Source organism: Phyllostomus hastatus, unplaced genomic scaffold, assembly GCF_019186645.2.
Source record: "Phyllostomus hastatus isolate PE091 unplaced genomic scaffold, TTU_PhHast_1.1 phas_contig_159, whole genome shotgun sequence".
NCBI classification, from domain to species: domain Eukaryota; kingdom Metazoa; phylum Chordata; class Mammalia; order Chiroptera; family Phyllostomidae; genus Phyllostomus; species Phyllostomus hastatus.
The window spans coordinates 14746289-14751764 of NW_025333640.1; the positions used below are offsets into that span (position 1 = coordinate 14746289).

At 36.8% G+C, this 5476-nt stretch overlaps 1 pseudogene; it reads left to right on the top strand.

The window, feature by feature from the left end:
* Positions 1–2477: 2477 nt before the first annotated feature.
* LOC123813624 lies at positions 2478–4979 on the top strand (annotated as a pseudogene).
* Positions 4980–5476: the final 497 nt, after the last annotated feature.

Here is a 5476-nt window from a genome sequence, read left to right on the forward strand (position 1 = left end):
CAGGGTGTTGCAAGGAGGACTTAGCGACAAATGCAGCAGAGGAAATAAAGACATACATTTTTTTTAAAAAAAAGTAAATCTAAGTCTAATTTTTGTTTACTTTTTGTCTAAAATGAATTCAAAGGTGTTTGTTTCTAAAATTGCAGGTGTTAATAATCCAAACTCTGTCCATAGTTCCTTGACTTGGAAATCAGAAATCATGGGCACTGAATCGCACAGACCCTGTACTAAATGCTGTGATGCTGACTATTGAAAGAAAATGCAGATTTAATAACAACCTTCACTTGACAAACAAAATTGCATATTGGGATTCTATAAAGAAGCTTTCAGGCATAGAATCTCAGGGTTAGAAAGAATTTAATGATCATCTGGCTCAGTTATCCAGCCAGTTAAAGAATTCATGCCCTTTGCAACACTGACAAAGGAACAGTTTTCATGATCTGGCTTTCTTCACCAGGAGAGATCAGCCAGATTAGTGATGAAAAACCTACAATCTCACTATGGACTTACTGAAACTTCCATAGTCTGGACTCAATAAGTCATTTACTTCAATGACTTATTTTCCTACCACCATAGCTCATTTTGCTGTATTTTTTTTAAACATGTTAATCATACACCTAAGGGCCTTTAGACTAGAATGCTTTTTCCCTATTGAGTACATGACTTACTTCCTTGTACTATTTATGTGTCTTGTCACATCTCATAAGAGAATCCTTCTTGGATCTCACCTCTATGTAATGGCACTCCTGGAATTATCTACCACTTACTCTTCTTTATTCATTCTTATAGCACTTACCACAGTACAACACATAGTATTTTATTGGTATGTCTCTTCTCTACTAAAACATAAGCTCTTAGGGGACCAAGATTCTGTTTGTTTCCTTTTCTATCTTTTTCTCCACAGTAGTAATATCATGATATAGAAGAGAGTTTGGTATAGATTAGGCCACTAGGTAACATTCACTAAATAAATGAGTAAATGAAGTAATATGTAGGGTTTGTTCAGTTTTGCTTGTGCTGAACAGGTTACTGTCTTGTCAAGCAACTAAATTCAGTCTTCACCAATTCACTTTGTCCATGTATTCTTCTATGAATTAAGTTAAAAATCTGTTTACTAGTAACATTCCTCATTTGTCTTCTTTGATAAAATAGTAGTTAACATTAACTGAGCTTATACTATGAAATAGACTCTGAAAAGCATGTGTTGCTTTATTTCATCCTTGTTCAAATTCTATGAAAACACAAACTCTTCACAGTGCCCTAAGTAAGAAGTAATTTAGATGTAACTGAATGAAAGTATATGTATGCCTATGTGTTAGACAAATACAAGTATAGTCAATGTAATATTGATTTTGTAAAAAACATAGCACTCAGATGTATATATACATGCATTCACATGCATATCATATGTTATTATATCATATGTATGAATACAGAAGAGTCCCAAAAATTTTTCTCAAAATAACAAGTAGATTTATTAGACAACTTCGTTTTTCTTGTTTTGTTGTTTGATTTTCTGTAGTCAACATGAATCTGTTTTTCTTTCAAAAATTTAATAAATATTTTTTTTTACTTAAAGAAAGGAAGAAACTAGATGATGAGGGCACATTTTGAAGTCAGAAGTCTTTAATTACTTTATACAATTAATTTCTACTATGTCAAGCTCATATCATGGTGTGACATTTGTAACTTACTTGTGCCTACTGACTGAGGCACACTGATCAACAGCAATAACACAGATTTTAAAACAGATTAGACCTAAATTATTCATGCTGCAAGCCATTCTGAGAGTTGCTGATCCTCAAATTAGAGCACCAGTCTATGCATTTCATGCACGTTCCTTCCCTCAGAGAAGCAGCTTACACAGCTTGCTGAATATGGCCAGAAAAATGCGGATAACATTTCCCTCCTGAAAGGTCAGCTCTTTACCTTGGAGATAAAGCACAGCAAGATATTGATGGCTTATAATTTTATGTGCTAACAGGATGCCTCAACACAATTTCCTGAGTGTTGCTAACTCATACCATAAGAAAGACGGGCATCTCTTGACAAATGAAAATGTTCAATGTCACTGTTAACAGAGCATAATTAAAACACAAATACAGACACATGTGCAAAACAGCATGAATTCATTTTTAGTATTTTTTAAAAATATTATCTACAATAGTCTAGGGGGTTACTAAACATTTGCAGTGTCTATGGAGAGAGGAATTTATTTTCTTTCCAAATTGAAGAGCAAGATAAACAAATTTAGAATTCTTCTTTGACAACACAAAATCAAGTTTTGATTTTTTGTCCATTAATTTAAATGCTTAATGAATGATAGCTAAATGTGAGATGCTAAAGCATTATCTATCTCAATTAATCAATAATCAAAAAATGTATAATATAGAAAGATGGCTGCACATGGGCAAGTTGAGCCTTGGTGGCTGAGGGAGCCCAGAACAAACATTGACTTTTGGGAGGAGAGCATAAGGCTCAAGATGGAAAACCATGAACCAGATGATAATGTCAAGGAAAAACAAATTTTTATATCATAACCAGAAAAATTAACCCCCAGAAGCAAAAAGGAATCTATTTGAACATGGGCCAACATAAATTGGACTTAACACTGCTCTCTGTGGCCTACTAGCAAACAGTCTCTTTTGGCGCATCTTAAATGGGACACAGGCCTGCATAGTTGTTGCTCTACCAATGACGGGGATCCCATTTTTGACAGCAGATATTTCTTATAAGGGTTTTATAAGTTTTCCATCCAATACAGGTGACTTGAACTATGAAACCTGCACCATAACATGAGGTGGATTGGTGGGACTTGTTTTTGGTGGTCTGTACCCTGTATTATTGGCTATACCTGTGAATGGTGGCCCAGCCACCAGGAATGCCTCAGCCCTGTTACAGAGAAAGGAAATATCTTAACCTACTGGATCAGAATTTCTAAGCCTATCTTTAGGACTTCCGGCCAAGATGGAGGCATAGGTAGACACACTGTGCCTCCTCATACAACCAAAAGAAGTACAACAACAATTTAAAAACAAAAAAACAACCAGAACTGATAGAAAATCAAACTGTATGGAAGTCCGACAACCAAGGAGTTAAAGAAGAAACATCCATCCAGACTGGTAGGAGGGGCAGAGAGGGGCAGCTGGGCAGAGAGAACTCATGGCAAGGCAGCAGCTGGCAGACCCAGCCAGGTGGCAGATTGTGGAGCAGGCAGTCCCACATTCATGTGCAGATAAACTGGGAGGAACAACTGGGGAGTGATACGCACTGTGCAACCCAGGGTCCCAGTGCAGGGAGATAAAGCCTCAAACCTCTGATTTAAAACACTGGTGGGGTTTGAGGCGGCAGAAGGAGAAACTCCCAGCTTCACAGAAAAGTTCTTTGGAGAGACTCACAGGGTCCTAGAACATACACAAACCCACCCACCCAGGAATTAGCACCAGAGGGGCCTACTTTGCTTGTGGGTAGTGGGTGAAGTGACTGAAATCCAGCAGAGAGCAGAGCAAGAGCCATTGTTCCCTCTCTGACCCCTGCCCCACATACAGTGTCATAACCCAGCATTAGGTAGATACCTGAGGCTCCTCCCCTCATACATAACAGGTGTGTCAAGACAAAAAAAATGGCTGAAATGAAAGAACAGATCAAAGCTCCAGGAAAAATACAACTCAGCAACGAAGAGATAGCCAACCTATTAGATGCACAGTTCAAAACACTGGTAATCAGGATGCTCACAGAACTGATTGAATTTGGTTGCAAATTAGATGAAAAAATTAAGGCTATGCTAAGTGAAATAAAGGAAAATGTACAAGGAACCAATAGTGATGGGAAGGAAACTGGGACTCAAATCAACAATTTGGAGCAGAAGGAAGAAAGAAAGAGCCAACCAGAAAAGAATGAAGAAACAAGAATTCAGAAAAATGAGGAGAGGCTTAGGAACCTCTAGGATAATTTTAAACGTTCCAACATTGGAATTATAGGGGTATCAGAAGGAGAAGAGGAAGAACAACAAGTTGAAAACTTGTTTGAACAAATAATGAAGGAGAACTTATCCATTCTGGTAAAGGAAATAGATTTCCAGGAAGTCCAGGAAGCTCAGAAAGTCCCAAAGAAGTTGGACCCAAGGAGGAACATACCAAGGCACATCATAATTACATTACCCAAGATTAAAAATAAGGAGAGAATCTTAGAAGCAGCAAGAGAAAAGGAGACAATTACCTACAAAGGAGTTCTAAGACTGTCAGCTGATTTCTCAAAAGAGACCTTACAGGCAAGAAGAGGCTGGAGAGAAGTATTCCAAGTCATGAAAGGCAAGGACCTACATCCAAGATTGCTCTATCCAGTAAAGTTTTTGTCTAGAATGGAAGGGCAGATAAAGTGCTTCTCAGATAAAGTCAAGTTAAAGGAGTTCATCATCACCAAGCCCTTATTATATGAAATGTCAAAGGGATTTATCTAAGGAAAGGAAGATAAAAAATATGAACAGTAAAATGACAGCAAACTCGTAGTTATTAACAACCACACCTAAAACAAAAACAAACTAAACAAACAAGTAGAACAGGAACAGAACCACAGAAATGGAGATGAGGTGAAGGGTTACCAGGGGGGGAATGGGGGACAGAGGGGAAAGGTACAGAGAATAAGTAGCATAAATGGTTGGTAGAAAATAGGGTGAGGGTAAGAATAGTATAGGAAATGTAGAAGCCAAAAAGCTTATATGTACAACCCATGGACATGAACTAAAGGAGAGAATGTGGGTGGGAGGGGGTATGCAGGGTAGAGAGGAATGAAGGAGGGAAAATGGGACAACTGTAATAGCATAATCTTATGTATATATAAGAATTTCTAAGCATATCTTTAGAAAGATGTTATTTCCTATTTTGTTCCAGGCTGGATTTGCAATATACCTTGGTTCTCGACAATATAAACTACTTATAAAGGCTCTTCAGTTACCTGAACCTGGCCTAGGAATTCAGTGATTGTTACACAAATATGTATACAAAAATAAAACTATAAAAATAGCCTATGTCTACTATAGAAACATGGATTTGTAATTTTTAAAAAAATGTATTATATGTATATCTATAGAGATGTAAATATATATACAGATATATAGATATAGACACGTATGTATCTTTATTAAATAGGAAGATCAATCTTTAGCACCTCTTCAATGAGATAGATGGCTTGCTCAGAAAATTATATTGTTAATCTACAAACTTCTACTTGGCCAATAATATTGTCATTGATAGAATGCTTTCATTACATTTCCTGTCTTTGGTGAAATTAAATAATCCCGAAACTTCTCACAGAAAATGAGTAGCTTGAGATAATATATTACTTTCCAAATTAACTGCACTTCTATAAACTGGGGAACAAAATTTAGGAAGAATGTTTATCTGAGCCTGGGAAATCCATCTGTAGTATTTCTGTTGGTAGTGTAGAGTTCAACACCAAACCTTGATCTACCAGGCTT